At 43.1% G+C, this 23,464-nt stretch overlaps 1 protein-coding gene and 1 pseudogene across 1 annotated transcript in view; both read right to left on the reverse strand.

The window, feature by feature from the left end:
- Nucleotides 1-23,464, reverse strand: part of cachd1 (cache domain containing 1) — a 163,274-nt gene that overhangs the window by 87,604 nt on the left and 52,206 nt on the right. The window lies entirely within an intron of this gene.
- Nucleotides 5,617-6,359, reverse strand: LOC144598176 (signal recognition particle subunit SRP72 pseudogene; annotated as a pseudogene).

A 23,464-nucleotide genomic window follows, 5' to 3' on the forward strand; every position in this document is an offset into this window, starting at 1 on the left:
TTGAACATTGGAATTCCCTCCCTCAACTTTGCTCCCTCCCTCTCTCTCCTTTATCCTTTTAAGATACTCCTTAAAACCTACCTCCTGGACCAAATCATTTCTCATTTGTCCTTTTAGTTCCTTACACAGAATTGAAGTCCGAAAAATGTCCATGTGTGGCAGCTTTGATCGGTTTAATACCCTACAGTGCATTTAAAAAGTATTCAGACCCCTTCACTTTTTCCACATTTTGCTACGTTACAGCCTTATTTTAAAATGGATTAAATTTGGGTAATAGCTCCCATTCTTCTCTGCAGATCCTCTCAAGCTCTGTCAGGTTGGATGGGGAGCGTTGATGCACAGCTATTTTCAGGTCCCTCCAGAGATGTTCGATCGGGTTCAAGTCCGGTCTCTGGCTGGGCCACTCAAGGACATTCACAGACTTGTCACGAAGCCACTCCTGCGTTCTCTTGGCTGTGTGCTTAGGGTCGTTGTCCTGTTAGAAAGTGAACCTCCGCCCCAGTCTGAGGACCAGACGCTCTGGAGCAGGTTTTCATCAAGGATCTCTCTGTACTTTGCTCCGTTCATCTTTCCCTCGATCCTGACTAGTCTCCCAGTTCCTGCCGCTGAAAAACATCCCCACAGCATGATGCTGCCACCACCATGCTTCACCGTAGGTATGGTATTGGCCAGGTGATGAGCAGTGCCGCTTGGCATTCAGGCCAAAGAGTTCAATCTAGGTTTCATCAGACCAGAGAATCTTGTTTCACATGGTCTGAGAGTCCTTTAGGTGCCTTTTGGCAAACTCCAAGCGGGCTGCCATGTGCCTTTTACTGAGGAGTGGTTTCCGTCTGGCCACTCTACCGTAAAGGCCTGATTGGTGGAGTGTTGCAGATATAGTTGTCCTTGTGGAAGATTCTCCCATCTTCAAAGGATCTCTGGAGCTCTGTCAGAGTGACAATCGGTTTCTTGGTCACCTCCCTGACCAAGGCCCTTCTCCCACGATTAATCAGTTTGGCCGTGCGGCCAGCTCTATGAAGAGTCTTGGTGGTTCCAAAGTTCTTCCATTTAAGAAGGAAGGAGGCCACTGTGCTCTTCGGGATTGGCAATGCTGCAGAAATTGTTTTATACCCTTCCCCAGACACAATCCTGTCTCGGAGGTCAACGGACATTTCCTTCGTCTTCATGGGTTGGTTTTTGCTCTGACATGCACTCTCAACTGTGGGACCTTTATAGACAGGTGTGTGCCTTTCCAAATCATGTCCAATCAATTTAATTTACCACTGGTAGACTCCAATCAAGTTGTAGAAACATCTCAAGGATAATCAATGGAAACAGGATGAATATAAGCTCAATTTTGAGTGTCATAGCAAGGGGTCTGAATACTTACGTAAATGTGATATTTCAGTTATTTCTTTTTAATTACTTTGCAAAAATTTCTAAACACCTGTTTTCACTTTTTTATTATGGGGTATTGTGTGTAGATTGATGATAAAAAAAGAAGAATTTAATCCATTTCAAAATAAGGCTGTAACGTAGCAAAATGTGGAAAAAGTGAAGGGGTCTGAATACTTTCTGAATGCACTGTATATTAGCAACAAACGTAACATTTGGTGTTGTTTCTAAAAATAGGCCAAAGTGTGTATAGATTGTCTTATGGGGTTTAATTATGGGTATACCAAGAGGAGAAGAGGAAGAGCACGTATTATGATGGGAAACATACAAGGCGAAATGCAGTAGTAATGGGAGGTTTTAGTGAGGCAAATTACATCGCAGGCCTCACACAGGTGAAGTTAAAACTGGAACATTTTAAGCATGGCAAGAGTTCAAAGTGATCATATGTATTTCAGCTAGCACTAGTGTCACAAGGCTCTTACAACTACATACTTTTAAAATATTTATTTAACTACAGGCCAATAACCAGATTAACCTTGGAAATCCTAGTAGAATGACACCTTCTGGCATTGCAGAGAAACATTACGGGTAAAAGGATCCATAAAAACTTCATACATATTCAAAATAAAGCATGCACTATATGTTGGCATCTAATCTACTTTAGTGATTCTTCAATCTTTAAGCCACCAGTCTTTGCTGTACTCAGGTATTAGCTTCTCGGAGCAGACATATCTTTGTTATCGGTCTTTCCAAGATGTTGCTCTTAGTCTGAAGTCGAGCAGTATGCATCTGGTATAGTCTCCAATATTCTGCCCATTAGCCAGCAGCTACGTGGGGCAGTGGAATCGGCCACCAGAACAATGTCACCTGTAGCGAAGCTTCTTTTCACCTTTGCTTTCCGCTTGCCAGGATCCTTTTCAAGGTTACTCACAGCAGCCTGAATTTCCTTTCTCTTTCGAGTCTGCTGCTAGAGCATTATCTTTACTTTAAGAAACCAATCTATGGCAGTCTTCAGCTTCCTCCATGATGAAAAATAAGTGATCAGAGAATTTGTGGGGTTCAATGGATCCTTGACAATGACGTTCATAATAATGTCTTGCTTAATTTCTGGATCATTAGCAGAAATTGCGGATTCTAAATGATGTTTTGGCCATTCTCTGTCTGATTTACTGAGAAATTCTGGTCCTTTGATCCATCTTTTACAACTTAAAAAATGGTCTGCTGTTCGTCCTCTAGATGCTTCATCTGCAGGATTCTCCTTTGTGCCAACATATCTCCAATGTGATATATCAGTAACATCCCTTATCAAAGAGATTTTGTTCGCTACAAATGTTTAAATGCGTTTGGTTTCGTTATTGATTTATTTAAGCACTGTCGTGCTATCGGTCCAGAAGGTGAATTTGTCCTGTTGAAGCTGTAATTCCTTTCGCAGCATTGTGTCAACTCTGACAGCTAATACTGCAGCTGTAAGCTCCATTCTGGGAATCGTCATCTGTTTTAATGGTGCCACTCTGGCCTTTCCCATAATAAATGCAATATGCACCTCTTTGCTATTGTTTTCCAGTTCTATCATTTCTTGATCCAAAGATTCGCGATTTTCTGGTGCTACTTCAACTGAATGCAACAGCGATCCATTCTCCCCCAGCACTTCATACGGTGGTTAATGATTAACATTAGTAGCCTGAACAAAGCACTCAACTGTTTCATCCTCAGCTTCTCCCTGTTCAGGCACCTCATTTTCAATCTTCAGATCCTTTAAACCATCATCAATGTCAAAAGCTTTCTTTGACTTCTTTTGATTGATGAAATCCAAGTCATCTAAATCATCTGTGGCATCTTTCTTCTTACTATCTTCATCATATGCTCACACCCTTGAGATGGACGAACAGCGCCACTTGCAATTGGCTTTTCCTTCTGTTCTGTATGTTCTAGTTTCTTTTCTTTATCCTTTCATTCCATGTGAAGTATTTCAGGATGATTTCCTTTGCATACAACACAAACCAAATGACTCTTGCAGTCTTTGCTCATGTGACCTACTTTTAAACGTCCAAAACAGATTCTCTTCTCCTTTAAAAAAATCATATTTTCTTTATACTCCTTGTTCTTGATGAGCCAACACTGCTCCAATGTGTGGCCATTTTTGTTACAGAACCAACAAGAACTTGGCTGTTTCACGGTAGGTACCCTGGCTTTCATTCCCTTTGTGGTCAGATTTTCTTGCCTCTGTGCTTCGACAGGTTGTGCAGTCGTGGCAAAACCATGTCTGGTCATTTTCAGCCTTTCTCTTGCCTTAGTGAAGGAAGGGCCTTTAACAGTTGCTTAGCTTCCTTGATATTCCCAAAAAGTGGATTTGATATCTTCACTTGTTCCTCTATGTAGTTTACCAGGTCAGGAAATCCAGCTGGATATCTTCTCTTTCCCTGTATCTCATGTGCCTTATCTCTCCACTTGTCTCTGAGCTTATAAGGCAGTTTCAGAAGGATAGTCTTCATATTGGAAGGGACATTCATTTCCTTCATATAGGCGAGATGTTTCATTGCATTGCAACAACCTCTAAGGAATAGTGAGAACGCTTGCAATGCTTTTACATCTTCTGATCTGAAAGCTGGCCAGGCCAATGCCTTGACTACATGAGCAGTGGCAATCTTTTGCTCATTGCCAAAATGCTCCTCAAGCAACTTCCTTGCCTCAAGATAGCCCTGGTCCGAAGGTAAGTGTTGACAGCTGCGGACTAAGTCTTTTGCTTGACACCTTGTGTATTCTTCCAGAAAATGATAGCAGTCACTGTTATCATCAGTCTTTCTTTCCACTCCTCTTTCAAATGCCCTGATAAAAATTTCATACTGCAAAGGATCACCTTCGTAAACAGGAATGTCTCTTGGCGGTAGAGTAGAAGAAAGATTTTGTTTAGCCAGAAAAACAGTGATATCATTTTGTTTTTTTAATAGGTTATACATATCACCTCGGCTTGCATCATAATGTTCAGGGGGGGTAATATGAACATGCCTCTGCACACTCTTTTGCTCATGAGACTTTGCCTTTTGTCTTTGAAGAGGGTATTGAGTTAGATGGGTCTGGCTAGCTTTAGCAAATGGTCCCAAAGTTGTTTGTTTCGATCTAACAACCTGTTGCCCTCCTTTGGGCAAGTATTCAGCTACATGTGCCTGTAATTTAGCTGATAATTCCCTTTGAGCAGTTCCTTTATACTATCGAGCTGTTTCTTGATTTCATAGCATCAAGTACACTGTCTTGTCTTGGTTACTGCCATTTTAGCATCTAACTTCAATCATTCCTTCTTTCTTCTCAGCTGTTCGTTCCTCTTCTTCCAATCTTCCTCCAGTTCCAATTGTATTCTCTTCCGTTCTTCTTCTATTCTCTTCCGCTCTTCCTCCTCTTCCAATTGTCTTCTCTTCCATTCTTCTTCCATTTCCTGTGCCTCAATCTCATGCCTGTCTTCCATGAAGGCAACCGGTTCTGCGAGAACGGCCAGATCTGCCTTAGCCTTTATACGAGCAGAGTGCGTCGAAGATGCATGAGATGAAGAACGCAATTTGAAGCTCAATTTAGAGTTTGAGATATTTGAAGCACTGTCTTCAGGTCTAATGATGTCTAAGTACACACCACTCTGTCGAGAAGCACTCCCGACAATGGAGTGTATAGTTTGATGACCAGCCTCGAATAACCACGCTTCAGTTTGTTGTGCAAACTCATTGAAAACGTCCATTGTTCTTGTCTTTCAAGTTCTTCTTCAGGTACTGATAACTGTTACAATGCTTCATATTCATCATTGCGATGGTTAAATTGAATCAAGTTGAATCGTACCTCATCTACATTTTCACTTGATTTCATTAGCTCTTTTGTGTCTTCCATTAACCTGCCAGCTTGTTTATATCTTCTTTTCTTTTTCTTCTCGTGCTTCTCTAAGAGCAATTCACAGCCTTTGGATGTGAGTTCGATAGTCCTCTTTTCCACCTTTGGCTCTTTTCCGATGTCACCATCTTGTGACTGAACATCAGATTTAACCACAGACATAATGCTGGTTATTCCTTTACGACAGGTAGACATAAAGTGGTAACTTTAATGGAATTCAAAAACAAAACTAATAACTAAAGTGACCGTTCAAGGTCACTTCTTTGTTCTCAGTATTCCTAATCCGAGGATAGCTTTTGATCTATTCACTCCGGCTGAGATAAGTTCTTACAATGTACATTTGGGGAATATGGTTCACACCATCAGTCAGTGTCACCACCCTCCCTTTCCATCTTTCTTCTTTTTTTGTTGCTGCTTTTTCTTGGAGGCTGCTGAAGGCTTCTGTTGCCGAGACGGCACGATGTTGCTGGAAGCTGCCACGGTTGCAGCAATCCCAGGTCTTGGCGATGTGGGTGGGTTATTCACAGTCTTGCTGGCATCAAGTTCACTTGTTCCAGATGATGTTGCTCCTTGAGTTCCTTTCCCAATGAGTTCCTTCTTCCCCTTCTTTCTCCCACGATAATATGAAAGTTTTCTCATAGGGAGCCATCGCTCTGGATCAGGAGTCACTTTCGGCTCATAATTTTTCGGTAGCTTACCTCTCTTTTTCTTCTTCTTGTTCTTTGTATCACCCAGCCCACGGTCCTTTGGTACGATTTCATCTGCCACTTTTCCAGCCTTCTTCCTGATGTATGTAGCACCGTGTGAATTCTCCAAGGCATCAACATCCACTTTGAAAAATATAGCCTCTAGTGAAGGCAGGTGCTTACTAAGTATCTTGGCTTTTTCGGAGTCCACCAATGAAAATATGCAGAGTTGAGCTGTGCCAAAGTCCGTACATCCGCAGAATTTTGTCTCCAAAGTTGTTCCAAACCACTGATCGTTTCCTTCTGCTGCCCATATTGACTTGCTAAAACCTTATGTCTTAGCAGGCTCCTAACGTGTCTGCTAAGACACAAGGTTTTAGCAAGTCTTCCGTTCTTCTTCCATTTCCTGTTCTTGTGCCTCAATCTCATGCCTGTCTTCCATGAAGGCAGCCTGATCTGAGAGAACAGCCAGATCTGCCTTGGCCATCACAGTTAACTGTGCTAATCTAATTTTGCTTGTAATTGGCCGATATCACTCTAAACTTAGGGAACAAAATTGGGCAGCAGGTGCCTAACACAACACACATTTTTATGCTCAAACCATAAAATCCTGATCGCCCCAAAATAAATTCTGCACAACAATTACAACGAATGAAAATTAATTGTTTTTAAACTGTGCCCCTTTTAACTTCACAACAGCCTGACAAGGGGATTCTTTGACCCCAGGATGAAAATCTAGGAACAAGATAACCAAAATAAATGAACTGACCGAGCACAGGTGTCATCACTGAGCATTCATTATCAATACAAAAACCTCCAACTGCAGAAAATAATTCCCACTTGCTAACCTTTAAAAGTTGGACGTGTTCAATTCTCATATTGCAGGGAAATCTTAATTTCCACCCTAATCAACCCCTACTATCTCCACGAGAAGAAACTACAAGCATTGTTCAACAAATCTGATGACAAACCAGCACACAAATAGTTCCTGCACCACATATTATCTTTCACCTTCAGTATTCACTCCAAACAGCAGGCTTTGGCAGAACACCCCACTCCTATTGGCAAAGATCACAACCTTCCTCCTGCCCTTCTCTACCAGCTTGAGATTATATAAACATGTCCTTTCCAAAGCTCTGAAAATACACTGGGCCAAAATTCTCTGCAGAACATCGTCAGTCACCGTCTAGGAGAATTACTGCATCTGAGCATAACAAAGTGTTAAATGTACATACACAAACCATAAATGTGCATGTGGACAGTATAAAAATAAATGCTGATGAATTAGACAGATGATATATAGCTCCACAAAAAAATGGTGTACATGTATATTGCATGAAACATTGTTTTCTATATTATATGCAAAAATGTATGCTGTCATACACACACCCATGTACACATGCAAACATTTATATACAGATATGCATACACTTGTAATTTACTCTGTTTTGAACGCTTAAGCAAACATATTGGGAGGTGTGGTAAAGAATGGAAAAAAAACATGGATTCCTTGCTGGCATTGAATTTAAGAGAAAAATATGAGAAACGTAATTTCTTGTGCAAGACTTATGAAAAGTTGTAAAAACAATTACATCACGGTGGGTTTCCAAAAAAGAATAAAAAGTCTTGAGGAAGCCTCTCTTTGAAACTGTAGACATTTATGAACTCCTAAAATATGTGACAAGTCTGTGAAGGAACTAGGAAGAGTTGATGATTGTCGGACACATTGCAGACAGCAAAATTGGTTCCAGATGTCAAATAAATGGGAGGTATTTCGTAGTTGGCTGGGAGAATGCAAACGAAAATTAAGAACGGCTTAGACGGAATCCACAATGCACAACAAAGTCAAAATTTATTCACTCTCCAAAATTATCATCCACGGGCTAAGACTGTCACATAATCACCAACTACCACTGCACTCACCACCCAAGTAGACCGTCAATATGGGCCTTGACATTGAACACTAAGAAGTGGCCAGTGCAGTTCTGCTTAACAAGCCAGTTTAGAATTGCTCTTAACTTAATTACTACATGTTGATGCTGTGCTTTTCCCTCCAACGTGTAGATTTTTAGTCAACAAAACAGATGACAGAGTGGAAAAGGCTCCCCTTTTAAGTCAGGTCAGCACAAGAAGCTAGTCCCTATTTGACCACAGTAGACATGGGACATAGAATGAAGCAAAATAAAACATTGCCAAGAATATTGCCTCTCTTAACTTAACTGGTGAACCCTATTGGAAATCCACATGGGGCAAGGACTGGAAAAGCATAGGTTGTCACAACCAGGGAACAGATGGCCGAAATGAGGACAAGGAAATCATTTGGGCTGGGGGAACAATGACCAAGAAACAAAGAAAATAACGAGAAAGCTGCAGAGCACAATGGAAAGCAGTGAAAGAAAAGGTGATAATGAGAATGGAAACTAAATAGAAAATGCTGGAAACATTCAACAGCGTAGGCAGCATCTTTGGAAAGATGAACCTTCAGAACTGGGAAAGGGAAAAATAGCCTGCAGAGAAATATAGATAATTTGATAGAAAGAGTTCACAGTTGCCATGATAATAGACTGGGTAGTAGTAATCTGATTAATATATACATGAGGGATTTAACTTTTTTTTTTAAATGATGACAAGAGGGATGAGAGCAGCTTGAGAAACAAAGCAGACATGAGAAATGTAAAATCTGTAAAATGCAAAACTGTCGGAAATGTCAGGTAGGTCAGACCGTGCAAGTGGGGAGAGAAAATCAGAACCAACATTGCAGCTAGTTGCCTACAGCAAAACTAACCAGTTCTGATATGAACAGGGAAAGTGAAGTACCAGAAGCTGTTGTTACTGCAGACTTCCAGCATCTTCCAGGCTTTGATTTTCAAGATCAGACTGGAGGTGGGCAGAGGAAAAAAATAATGAGGAAATAACAGCAAATGGGGAAGAGGGAATGCAAGACCAATAAGGGAGGGTGGGATGAAATAAGGGAGTAGTCTACTGAGATATCAAATTAAAGAGATCAAAAGAACAGATTCTGCAGGAAAGGTCTCAACCCGAAACGTCGACTGTCCATTTGCCCTCCACAGACGCTGCCTGACCTGCTGAGTTCCTCCAAGAGTTTTTTTTTCGCTCCAGATTCCAGTAAGATTCCATGGGAAACATTCATCCACACTCACTGCTCCACCACTGTGCCTTGGTTTTACATGCAAAACTAATTAAAACTCAATTGTAACTCCCCTGCTCTTTAAATAAAACATAACACTCTGTGGGTGCTCAGCGGGCCATCTAATATCTGTAGAGAGAGAAAGAGTTAACATTTGAAGTCAACAACCCTTCATCAGAGGAACTCAACTGAAAGGTCATCAACTGGAAGCAGTAATTGTTTCACTCTCTCAGATGCTGCCTGACCTACTGATTATCCCAAGCATTTTATGTTTTTATCCCAATTTCCCCAACATCTGTTTTTTTCTTATGTTTGAAATGTTCTTTGATTTTAGCTTTAATTCTTTCAGGGGAACCAGATCAGATGCCTTCCTGAAATTCAAGTACATCACGGCCACTGCTTCATCCTCAGTGAGATCTTTAGTTACCCTGCAAAGAAACACGTTAGACCCAATTTCACCATTTTGGTGTTTTCATTTCTCTCCAGATCCCGTTTACAATGGAGATTTTTACAACTTTACTCACCGAGGATGTCAGTGTTAGTGAATAAGATTTTGCAACTTTTAAAAATTAGTTTCGCCTTCCTTTCAGTTTCCCCAAGCACCTCTCCAAAGTTCAGCAACCTCTGAAGGATTTGCACCAGAAATTCTGCAATTTCCTCACTTATTTCTTACAGAATCTTCAGTTGCGTCTTATCTGGCCCCCAGGCTTTATCATGTTTACACTTGCAGAGCACAGTAAATCATGCTGGAAGGAGCACAAGTAGTGTTACAACCTATCTCTACAGCATCCTCTGGTTCCACTTACAGATCAAATAAGTTATGAGAATCCTTTCTGACGGAAACCAAATGCCCTGATCAGCTTCAACAATTCTTTTCCATATTTCTGTGCAGTCATAACAGAGCAGAATGAACTGAATTATTTCCCTTTCCTTATTCCATTGTTTTACCTAAAAGTGGTCATTTCAACTCTTCTGCCTGCTAAATGAGAATTGCTGTAGAATTATATTAAGCAGATTGCAAATAAGACTAAACATCGCATTGTGAGCTCATCACAGCCATCCAAGTCAACTTAGATAATCAATTTGCTGCAGCTTTACAGGCATATTAGACTGTAAAGGTTGCTTTCCTTGTTCAAGGGACAGCCTACATAGTAGTTTAGTTTAGAGATACAGCGCAGAAACAGGCCCTTCGGCCGAGTCCGCGCCAACCAGCGATCCCCGCATACTAACACTATCCTACACACGAGGCACAATTTACAATTTTACCAAGCCAATTGGGGTGTGGGAGGAAATCAGAGCTCCTGGAAAAAACCCACGCAGGTCACAGGGAGAACGTACAAACTGCATACATACAGCACCCTTGGTCAGGATCAAACCCGGGCCTCTGGAGCTGGAAGGCAGCAACTCCATCGCAGCATCACCGTAACCCTCAATCTCAAGGCAAGGGCTCTTAAACTCCATTAAAATGGTTCATTTAATCTCCAGTTTGGGAAAGAGCAAACAATTTGTTTCTTCTCTCTCTTATGTAATAATTTCACTATGTTCAGTAGCCTTGTAGAACATGCATTCTGCGTTCATTATGAACACAAGGTCAGTGGAATGGAGTCACCACTCCAACAGCCTCGGGAGTACCAGTACTCCATGGGCACTGTCGATTGGTCTTCCCGTAAGTGAATGGCGACTTTCCTGGATGGAGAATCTGGCCGTGTTGCCAAAACCCGTGTGGACCACCTGAGTATTTGTTGACATCTTTAACTTCTCCCTACTCGAATGTGTTATTTCCACCTGTTTTAAGATCACCGCTGTCATCCCGGTGACAAAGAAAAATAAGATAATTTACCTTAATGACTACTGTCTTTTTTGCACTTTTTTTCTGTTGTACCTGGACCAGATCAGATGTATCCGAGGACACTGTGGGATACGGGCGAGGTGTTGGGAGACTGGAAGGTGGCAAATGTTGGCCCTCTATTCAAGAAGTGCTGCAGGGAAAAGGATGTGAACTACAGGCCAGTGACCTGAACATCTGTGGTCAGAAAGTTACTAGAGTATTCTGAGGGATAGGATATACACGCGTTTAGATGGACAAGGGCTGATTAGAGATAGCCAACATGGTTTTGTCTGTGGGAGGTCGTGTCTCACGAATCTGATTTAATTTTTTTGAGGATGTGACCAAAACGATTGATGAAGGCAGAGTTGTAGACGTTGTATAAATGGGTTTCAATAAAGCATTCGACAAGGTTCCGCATGGTTGGCTGCTCTGGAAGGTTAGATCCCATGGGATTCATGGAGAGATAGCTGAATGGATGGAAAATTGGCTTCATGGAAGGAAGCAGAGGGTGATGGTGAAAGGTTGCTTCTCGGGCTGGAGGCCTGTGACGAGTGGTCTGCCTCAGGGTTCAATGCTGGGCACATTGCTGTTTGTCATCCAAATCAATGATTAGCATGAGAACGTACATGGCATGGTTAGCAAGTTTGCAGCTGACATAAAAGTGGGTGGTATTCTAGATAGTGAAGATGGGTGTCATAAGTTGCAGCAGGATTTTGATCGGTTGAGCAGGTGAGTTGAGGAATGGTCAATGGAATTTAATACATTGAAATATGAAGTGTTGCATTTTGGGAGCACTAATATGGGCAGGACCTACACAGTGAACAGTAGGGCTTTGAGGAGTATAATAGAGCAGACAGATCTCAGAGTGCAGGTACATCATTCATTGAAATTAGCATTACAGGTAGATAGGATGGTCAAAAAGGCTTTTGGCACATTGTTCTTCATCAGTCAGAGCATTGAGTATAGAAGTTGGGAGGTTATGTTGCAGTCGTAAAAGACGTTGCTGAGGCAGCATTATTGTCTTCAGTTTTGGGCACCATGTTATAGGAAAGATGTTGTCAAGTTGGAAAGGGTGCAGAGAAGATTTACGAGGTTGCCAGGACTTGAGGGCCTGAGCTATAGGGAGCAGTTGAGCAGACTAGGACTCATTCCTTAAAGCTCACGAGAATGTGAGGTGATCTCAGAGAGGTGTACAAAATCATGAGAGGAATAGATCGGGTTGATGTACAGAGTCTCTTGCCCACAGTAGGGGAAATAAGAGAACCACAGGACATAGGTTTACGGTGACAATAGACAATAGGTGTAGGAGTAGGCCATTCGGCCCTTTGAGCCAGCACCACCATTCAATGTGATCATGGTAGATCATTCCCAAACAGTACCCGTTCCTGCATTCTCTCCATACCCCCTGACTCCGCTATCCTTAAGAGTTCTATCTAGCTCTCTCTTGAATGAGGGCGGAAAGATTTAATAGGAACCCGAGGGATAACATTTTCACGCAAAAGCTGGTGGGTGTGTGGAACAAGCTGCCGGAGGAGGTAGTTGAGGCAGGTACTTTGGCAACGTTGAACAAACATTTGGACAGGTACATGTATAGGACAGGTTTAGAAGGATATGAGCCAAATGCAGGCAGGTGGGATTGTTGTAGATGGAACATATTGGCCAGGGTAGCCAAGTTGGGCTGAAAGGTCTGTTTCCCCGACTCTACTCATGTATGGTGTGATTTACCTGCATTGCAAAACAAAGATTTTAACTATCTCAGGACATATGACAATAATATACCAAGAATCAATTTCATGAAAGAAGGCTATTATAATCCAAGTGCCACTTACTACACAGGTTAAGATATACAAGAAAGACACACTGCAAAACCTTCCTCCATGGTTAACACTGTTATGATATTACTAAAGCTACTAGACTACTAAAAAATTACTAAATGATATCTGGTTAATTCTTTTTATTGTGGTTCTCTTTTGTGAGCTGAAAGAAGCAGGACATGTCTAATGATAGCAAGAGCGCTACAACTGAACTTCAGCATTATTTACAGAGAAAGTAGATGATGCAAATGCTGTTTTCCCTTCACTATTTTCTCACATACTTTACCCATACTGAATAGCCTGTCACTACACACTGCCCAGTTCCACATAATGCAGAATGTCAATTGGTGTGTATAGATCAGCATGAATCAACAAATTCGGAAGCAGAATGCAAATGCAAAATGCAAATCTCAGATGATTGGAAAATTGCCAATATTACCCCGCTGCACAAGAAGGGAGCATAGCAGAATAGTGGGAACTAGAGGCCGGTTAGTCTGACTTCGGTGGTTAATAAGATTTTAGAGTCCATTGTAAAGGATGAGGTTACGGAGTACTGAGAAGTACATGATAAAATAGGCCAAAATCAGCATGGCTTTGTGAATGGGAGGTCTTGCTTGACAAATTTGCTGGAATTCTAGGTAACACAGTATCAAACGGCAGATACTAACATGGATAGCAGGTTGGCTGGATAGCAGAAGACAAAGAGTGGCAATAAAGGGGGCTTTTTCTGGTTGACTGCCAGTGACTAGCGGAGTTCCGCAGGGGTCGGTGCAGGGGGCCGCTACTCTTCACGTTGCATATTAATGATTTGGACGAGGGGATTGAAGGCTTTGTCACAAAGTTTGCGGATGATACGAAAATAGGTGGAAGGGCAAGTAGTGTAGAGAAAGCAGGGACTCCGCAGAAGGACTTGGACAGGTTGGGAGAGTGAGCAGAGAAGTGGCAGATGGAATATAGTGTAGCAAAATGTGGAGTCATGCATTTTGGTAGTCGTAGACTATTTTCTAAATGGAGAGAGAATCCAGAAATCAGAGGTGCAAAGGGACTTGGGAGAGCTGGTGCAGGATTCCCAAAAGGTTAGTCTACAAGTCAAATCGGTAGTAAAGAAAGCAAACTCAATGCTAGCATTTATTTCAAGAGGGATTGTATACAAAAACAGGGATGTAATGCTGAGGCTCTATAAGGCGCTGGTAAGGCCGCATTTGGAATATTGTGAGCAATTTTGGGCACCACATCTGTGGAAGGATGTGCTGGCTCTGGAGAGGGTCCTGAGGAGGTTTACAAGAATGATCCCAGGAATGAGTAGGTTAACGTATGATGAGCGTTTGTCGGCACAGGGCCTGTACTCGCTGGAGTTTAGAAGAATGAGGGGGTGACCTAATTGAAACATACAGAATAGTGAAAGGCTTGAATAGAGTTGATGTGGAGAGGATGTTTCCACTAGTGGGAGAGTCTCGGACTAGAGGTCATAGCCTCAGAATTAAAGGATATTCTTTGAGGAAGGAGATGAGGAGAAATTTATTTAGTCAGAGGGTGGTGAATCTGTAGAATTCTTTGCCACAGCAGGCTGTGGTGGCCATCAGTGGATATTTTAAAGGCAGAGATAGATAGATTTTTGATTAGTACTGTTGTCAGAGGTCATGGGAAAAGACCAGCTATGATTGAATCAAAGCAAAAATAAAATGGATACTAACACTATTACCTGAATTAATTTCAATTACAAGCAAAACATTTAACTACAAATTGTTTTAGTCTTTAATAGATTCTTCAGTTTTGAGTATAGAAAACAGGTTATCAATCCCCCTCCTCATCATCGTATAATTTTTTCACAACTCAGTATTATCAAATGGCTCAGTTGTTATCAATATCTGCGACAAAAAAAAATCACATTTGGTGAATTTCCTACGATTTGCTGTTATGAGTTTCACTTAATTTGTTACCTCAACTGGTTTCAACTGCCAACAGCTGACTTTGAAACCATCAATGCTCCACTGCTGCTTTTTACAAATCACATAGATGTTACATTTATATTTTCTCATTGCAGCATTACAGTTTACTAAAACTCAAGACGAGACCAGTTAGGAACTCTTAACTGTGGAGCAGTCGAAATGGAGATCAGAATAAAGAACTTCTTCAACAACAACAAAAAATCCAGATTTTTGTTGGTTATTATGACAAAAACCCCAAACAAAACAGAATTGCTTAAAATAACAATTAACATATTTAAACTTTCTATACTTTTATCTCATACCACCTGCTTTTTCATCTCTGGCCTTTGTCCAACCATCTGCTGATCAAAAAACCCTCGTACCTATTACTTGCCGCGCTTTGTCCTGCTTTTCCTCTCTTCCAGATTTCTCTCCACAATCAATCTGAAGAAGAGATCTGGCCCAGAACATCACCTGTTCATGTTCTCCAAGGAGGTTGCCTGACCCACTGAGTTACCTCTAGCACTGTACGCCTTTATTTGTAAACCAGCATCTACAGTTCCTTGTTTCGACATTCAACTTTAAATCTGACTATTGGGCCCAAACCTCTCCTGCATTGGTGCAGCATCCTCACCTCCCCCTCTCCTCTCCCCCTCTCCCCCTTTCCCCCTCTACCCCTTCCTCTCCCCCCACCCCCTCCCCCTCCTCATGCAAGTTATTGTGTTCCTTGCCAAAACTCCTTCCTCCTCTCTCTTCATCTACTGTTTTTACAAATAATTACTTAAATTCTCCTTTAAGATTACACAATTCCTATCTAAAGTGTGCCCTGTGTCAGTATCCAATATTCCAATAACCTCTAGAAATCATTGACTTTTCTTGAGAGTGTCCAATCATATGGAAAGTATTTTCCCATCCTTTACCATTTATTCAAAAAAAGATTTAAAATTTTGATTTTGCCTTTTATATTTTGGTAGAAATAATCCCGTACCTCTGGTTTCTTTTCATGACATTAATGCATAGAGGGATCTTGGAGCCCAAGTCCATAGCTTCCTGAAAATGGCAACACTTGTAGATGGAATGGCAAAGAAGCGTGTGGCACGCTTGCCTTCACTGGTCAGGGCATTGAGTATAAGAGTCAGGATGCAGCTTTATAGACTTGGTTAGGCCACATTTGGAGTATTGTGTGCAGTGCTGGTCACTCCATTCTAAGAAGGATGTGGAGGCTTTGGATAGTGCATATGAGGTTTACCAGAATGTTATCTGGATTAGAGGGTATTAGCTATAAGGAGAAGTTGGATAAGCATGGATTATTTCCTCTGGAGAATCAGAGACTGAGGGCAGACCTGTTAGGAGTCTGAAGAATGGTTCTGACCTGAACCGTCACCTACCCATGTCTTCCAGAGATGGTGTGGGGCCTGCTGAGTTACTCCAGCCCTTTGTGTTCAATGCAAGATTTGAGCATCTACAGTTCCTGTGTCCACAGCCTAATGTGTAGGAAATTACCTTCAAGATGGCGGTGGACAGAGGAAAAGAACAATGCCAGTAAATGGGCTGGAGGGCTGCATCCTGCACACTTGGAGGTGCTCTGGGTGTTCTGAGGTCAGCTGTGGCATGTACACCAGGGCATGGAGCTGAGCGGTGGCTGCATGAGGGGAGGGACAGCGCTTTCATGAGTCAAATGTCTCCGGATCGAGGTGTCAGTGGAGTAGGCCGCTGAAGGCCATGAAGCAGCCTGTGGCTTGACTGGATCAGGCACCGTTCCAAGCAGCCGAGCACGTAGATTGGACATAGCCTGCAGCGGCACACAGTGACAAGGGACATTGACAAACTGCCTGGCCAGGCCGACACCTGAGACTCCGACCCAGCATTGCAGCCAGGACAAGGGGCCTTTATGGCCAAGTTACGATTCTACATTTCTAAACATCTTTGAACTTACATGGATACAGGATGGCACTGGAAATGTAAAAAACTCTTGTGTACTACCTAATTGTAATCTACTACTCTTATAATCTTGAACTAAAGTATGATTGTGCCTATGTATAATAAGATTTTTACTTAACTGTGTGCAAAAAATACATTTTACCGTACCAATAAAGTACCGCTGAACTATAAAAGTATATAAAATTATGAGAGGCATAGATAGGATACAATCAGAACCATTTCCCCCCAGGGTGGAAATTTCAAAAACTGGAGGGCATAGTTTTTAAGGTGAGAGGGGCAAAGTATAAAAGGAGATGTGAGCAGCAAGTTTTTTTTTAACCCACAAACTGGTGGGTTCCTGGAACATGCTGCCAGGGGTTGTGGTGGAGGCAGATAAAATTGTGGAATTTAAGATGCTTTTAGATAGGCATATGGACATGCGGAGAATGGAGGGAAATTGATCACTTGCAGGCAGTGGGGATTAGTTCAACTTGGCGTCATGTTTTGCATGAACATTTTGAGTAGAAGGGCCAGCTCTGTGCTGTACTGTTCTACGTTCTATAACAATCAAGCTGGCAATTTTACATGGATTCTCTTTGCTGATTTAAGCTTTAAGCTCCGTCTTTCATGAAATACCCAAAACTGCATGCAATACTCCAAACCATAGTTAAATCAATCTTTTGCACCAATTTATTGTGCATTGTCTACATCAGGGGTTATAGTAACAGCAGTCTACATCCCACCGAATGCTAACGCTAGCACAGCTTTAGGCTACCTGCTCGGTGCAATAAACTCACAACAGAGCACATATCCAGAAGCAGCCCACATCATAGCCGGGGACTTCAATCATGCAGACCTAAAGTCAGTTCTCCCGAAACTTGAACAACACATAAGATGTGCTACCAGGGGGAAAAACACACTAGACAAGGTTTATTCAAACATTAAGAAGGGTTTCAGGTCAGCACCACTACCACACCTGGGGCAGTCAGATCACCTGTCCATATTCTTAACTCCAGCATACACCCCACTCAGGAGGAAAGCTCCAGTCACCATAAAGACTGTTAAGACATGGCCTAAAGGAGCTTCCTCGCAGCTGCAGGATTGCTTCGAAAGGACCAACTGGGATATTTTTGAGGATCAGGACTTGGAGGAGTACACATCGACTGTACTTTGCTACATCCAAAACTGTGTTGACAATGTCACCGTCGACAAACGCATCCGGTTGTATCCCAATCAGAAACCCTGGATGACAAAGGATGTCAAGTCTCTCCTCAAGGACCGTAACACCGCCTTCAGGTCTAGTGATAGAGCCCTATACAGTGCTGCTAGAACCAACCTGAAGAGAGGCATCAAGGATGCCAAAGCGTCCTACAAGAGGAAGATTGAGGACCACTTTACCAACAATGACCCACGGCGGGTATGGCAAGGCATCCAGCACATCACCAACTACAAGACCAGCAACCGCACGACTGCCGACGGCGACACCTCGCTGGCAGAGGAACTTAACTGTTTCTTTGCTCGTTTCGAGGTGAAAGCTACAGTGGCAGACATAACACCCTCTCCAGCACCTGACAGCAACACCTTCACTGTGCAGGAGTATGATGTTAAGCGCGTGCTCAGAGCAGTGAATCCCAGGAAAGCTGCAGGCCCCGATGGTGTGACGGGCAGAGTGCTGAGGGAATGTGCAGACCAATTATCTGAGGTCTTCACAAAAATCTTCAACCTGTCCCTTTTAAAATCCACCATCCCTCCCTGCCTGAAGTCCGCCACAATCATCCCACTGCCGAAAAAGTCTGTCATCAGCGGCCTTAACGACTACCGTCCGGTAGCACTCACACCGGTCATCACAAAGTGCTTCGAGAGACTGGTCCTGCAGCACATCAAAGCCAGCCTCCCACCCACCTTCGACCCATACCAGTTTGCCTACAGAGCAAATAGGTCTACAGGGGATGCCATCGACACTGCTCTTCACACTGCACTGACCCACCTTGAACACCAGGGGAGCTATGTGAGGATGCTCTTCCTCGACTTCAGCTCTGCCTTTAACACGGTCATCCCGAGCAGACTGGTCACCAAACTTTCTGACCTTGGATTTTCCCAAACCATCTGCCAATGGATCAAGGACTTCCTGACCAACCGCCCCCAGACCGTCAAAATAGGCCCTCACCTCTCCTCCACCATTACACTGAGCACCGGCTCACCACAGGGCTGTGTGTTGAGCCCCATCCTTTACTCCCTCTACACTCACGACTGCGCCCCCACCCATCCCACCAACACCATCATCAAGTTCGCGGATGACACGACTGTGGTTGGACTCATCTCAGGAGGAGATGAGACAGCCTATAGGGATGAAATCCAAAGGCTGGCAGCATGGTGTTCAGTGAACAATCTCGTCCTGAACTCCTCCAAAACAAAGGAACTTATAATTGACTTCAGAAAAACCAGTGTAGAATACGACCCACTCTACATCAATGGGGTCTGTGTGGAAAGGGTACCCGCATTCAGGTTCCTGGGTACGCACATAGCAGAGGATCTTACCTGGTCTACCAACACCATCACCACAGTAAAGAAGGCACAGCAGAGACTCCACTTCCTGAGGATCCTCAGGAAAACCAACCTGCAGGAGAAGCTCATGATGTCCTTCTATCGCTGCTCCATCGAGAGTGTGCTGGCATACTGTATAACCACATGGTATGCCAGCTGCTCAGAAAAGGACAGGAAGGCCCTTCAGAGGGTCATCACAACGGCCCAGAAGATCATCGGCTGCTCACTGCCCTCCCTGGAGCACCTGTTCAGCCTACGCTGCCTCAGTAGAGCAGGCAAAATAATAAAAGATCCATCCCACCCCGGCCACCGTCTGTTTGTTCATCTGCCCTCTGGTCGACGTTTCAGGTCGATCAAATCCCGAACAAACAGACTTAAGAACAGTTTTTACCCCAGGGCCATACGAGAACTGAACACTACCTTTGCACTAGGCAACACCGTTAAAAAATCTTGTACTTAATATAATTGTATTTATTTGTTTTTGCATTTATTGCATATATGTTTGTACGCACCGTCAGGATTGGCTATTTTTTAATTTCGTTGTACTCGTTGCAATGACAATAAATGAATATTATTATTATTATCTGCTCTGTGTTTTGCTTCATCTACACGCACTCCTACTTTAACTGAAGAACTGTTTCTAGTCGCCTCCAAGCCTTCAGTAACATTCCATTGAATATACAGTACAACCCTTTGCCTGGTTTCTCCTCCTGAACTATTTCACAACTATTTCACCTACTCGAATCTGTCAACTGTTCCTTTGACTAACCTGTGTTTTTCTAAAGCCTTTCACCATTTCTCTTCATTATTCCATGACTTCTGACTTTTATCTCCGCGTACTTTGTGTCCGCATTCACAACATCCAAACGGGATCATCACTGCACGAGGTACAAAGGCGGAGCCAGGCCTGAGCACTCAGCATGCCATCTCCAATGCGATTGACATGGATTCACCCAATCTACTCTTGCCATCATCAATTAAGCTGCTCATCGCACTGGAAATTTTCCCCTGGTGCCATACACATGAATATTCACAAGCTTCTTTTGAAATATCTTACCAATTGTTTCTGAAAGCGAATTTACATAACATTTGTTTTGTTCTCAGTTATAATTAATTCAATCGGCACTTCAAAAAACATTAAAAGTCATCGATTCTTCTCCGAAAAGATTTGCAACTTTTCTACTTGCACTAGCTCGCAATACCTAAATCATTTTTAAATGAACCTAAGCAACAAATAAAAAAGTGTTTAAGCACAAAGTTGAACTTAATTCACATCTTCCACTGATATCTATTTATTTATATTTTTAATCTGTTTATTGTACCTGTTCTAAATTTTCCAAGTAATGAAAACAATTCATTACTATGTGAAAATGTTACACTACTGATGATAGACCATTTTTTAAATTAAAGATTTAAATGAAAGAAATTAACAATTAGTTTTTGATAAATAAGCAATTGGGAACAGAAAACTCCCCTTTCAGAATCACTCTGCAGCAGGAATCAGTGACCAACACTCCAAGAATCCCCACCAAAATATACCTCCCTAATCCAGATGGGACAGAGGCCTCACTGGGTGAAATTACTGAACTGCCTTAGCTCACTCTTTACTCTGTCCCATTCTCCACATATTTGCTATACCATAGCAGATGCCAGGTTACTTGTTTGTGTAAGAAGGAATTGCAGATGCTGGTTTAAACCAAAGAGAGACACAAAAAGCTGGAGTAATTCAGCAGGACTAGTAGCATCTCTGGAGAAAAGGAATGGGTGACATTTCAGGTCGAGACCCTTCTTCAGGTTCTTGTTGGCGAGTTCAGGTGATGAGGCATTTCGCCAGTCAGGCTGGACAATCTGTTCAGGGAACCATGCCACAGGATCGATCCAAATGTGGTCAAAGGTGTTGGGCCGGAAGAACCTTTCCATGAAGGAGAGATGGTGCGGGAATGCCCAACTAACTGGCACATTGCGCAGCATCTGCACCAGGCCTATCTTTTGCAACACCGGGAACAGGTAGAACCTCAGCAAGTAGTGACACTTAGTGCCCACGTGCTTTGGCTCTACGCACAGCCTGGTACAGCTCGCTTGGCTGGTGGAGAGGGGGGTCCTCCAAGTCAGATCCTTCCTGCACCATCGGAATCTTACTACCAGTGCACGCTGCCCTTGGGATGGTTGCTGCGGAGGGGAAATGGTTGCCCACCTCTTCGCAGAGTGTGGATTTGTGGAGAATGATGCAAGGGTCCTTGTCATGGTTTACCCTAAACTGTTCCAGAACAGATAACTCTCTGATTTACAGCCTGTTCCCAAGGACACATTCAGAGACAGTCATCAAGTACTGCTGGAAGGTCATCAACTCAGTGAAATACGCTCTTGGGTCTGCTCGAAACGTGATCTCCCTGCACAGCGAGGTATCAGTCAGGGAATGTTGGCGACGAGCCCATTCAAATCCATAGGAGTTTGTGCTGAAGGACAAACTGAAGCTTGGTGCAGCCAACACCAAGGTTCTGTGGGGGAGAACCACAGTCGAGGGTCTTTCCGCTGCTGCACATTGAGGGGCAGGGTGTGGTGGAGACGCCCCTCAAACAAGGGAGGGGATATCACCCCAGGGGGCCACATGAGTGGTAAAGGTTCCTGGTATAATATTAGTTCTGTGAACACTACCAAATACGATGCTAACTGGATAGAGAATTGACCATGGACAGAAGCAGAGAGTAACGGTGGAAGGTTGTTTTTCAGACTGGAGGTCTGTGACTAATCGTGTGCCCCAGGCATCAGTGCTAGGCCCATTGCCATTTGTGGGTTATATCAACGATTTGGATGAAAATGTAGAAGACATGATTACTAAGTTTGCAGATATCATTAAAGTGGGTAGTATCGTGGATAGTGAAGATGGTTATAAACAAATTAGAGCAGGATTTTGATTAGTTGGGCATGTTAATGGGGTTTAATGCAAATAAGTACAAGGTGTTGCATTTTGCAAAGTCAAACCAGGGCAGGACCTTCACAATACTCTAGAGTATTGTAGAGCTGGGGGATCTAGGTGTGCAGGTACATAGTTCCTCGAATGATGAATGGTAATGGTAGATTGCTAGGGGAAAGAGATGAGGGGAAGGGTGGGGCAAGACTTAATGATGTGTGGATCCAGGTGAGGAGGGGATGAGTCACGTGGGGAGAGATAGTAACCAAGGTTGGACACAAAAGGGTGCAAATGGTGGAATCTGCTGAAAAAAAGGTCGGGAGCAATGTATACGACCAGAGAAAGTAAGGATGGTCAGTTGAAGAGAATGGATGAAAGAAAAAAATGGGGGGCCCCGAGATTAGCAAATGAAGGAGACTAAGAGGAAAGAAAGGTGTGCATGGGCATGGTGGAAGCTGGGTAGATGAGCAGGAAAGGGGGAGGGGAAGGTTACTTGAAATTAGAGAATTCAATGTTCATGGCATTATGTTGTTGACTGCCCAAATGGAATACGAGATGCTCTTCTAGTTTGCAATTCATGGAAGTGGAGGCGGCCAACAGGAATGGGAAAGAGAATTAAAATGGCAACCAAGAGTTAGTGCAAAATGCTTGAGCGGGACAGTCTACATTTGATCAATATAGAGGAGCCAATGTCAAGAGAACCAAATGTAACAGAGGTTGGAGGAGATGTAAATCTCTGTCTCATTTGGAAGGGCTGTTGGGATAGACAATAGACAATAGACAATAGGTGCAGGAGTAGGCCATTCAGCCCTTCGAGCCAGTACCGCCATTCAATGCGATCATGGCTGATCACTCTCAATCAGTACCCCGACCCTGCCTTCTCCCCATACCCCCTCACTCCGCTATCCTTAAGAGCTCTATCCAGCTCTCTCTTGAAAGCATCCAACGAACTGGCCTCCACTGCCTTCTGAGGCAGAGAATTCCACACCTTCACCACTCTCTGACTGAAAAAGTTTTTCCTCATCTCCGTTCTAAATGGCCTACCCCTTATTCTTAAACTGTGACCCCTTGTTCTGGACTCCCCCAACATTGGGAACATCTTTCCTGCCTCTAACGTGTCCAATCCCCTAATTATCTTATATGTTTCAATAAGATCCCCCCTCATCCTTCTAAATTCCAGTGTATACAAGCCCAATCGCTTCAGCCTTTCAACATACGACAGTCCCGCCATTCCGGGAATTAACCTAGTGAACCTACGCTGCACGCCCTCCATAGCAAGAATATCCTTCCTCAAATTTGGAGACCAAAACTGCACACAGTACTCCAGGTGCGGTCTCACCAGGGCCCGGTACAACTGTAGAAGGACCTCTTTGCTCCTATACTCAACTCCTCTTGTTATGAAGGCCAACATTGCATTGGCTTTCTTCACTGCCTGCTGTAC

The sequence above is a fragment of the Rhinoraja longicauda genome, chromosome 11 (genome assembly GCF_053455715.1).
Source record: "Rhinoraja longicauda isolate Sanriku21f chromosome 11, sRhiLon1.1, whole genome shotgun sequence".
NCBI lineage: Eukaryota > Metazoa > Chordata > Chondrichthyes > Rajiformes > Arhynchobatidae > Rhinoraja > Rhinoraja longicauda.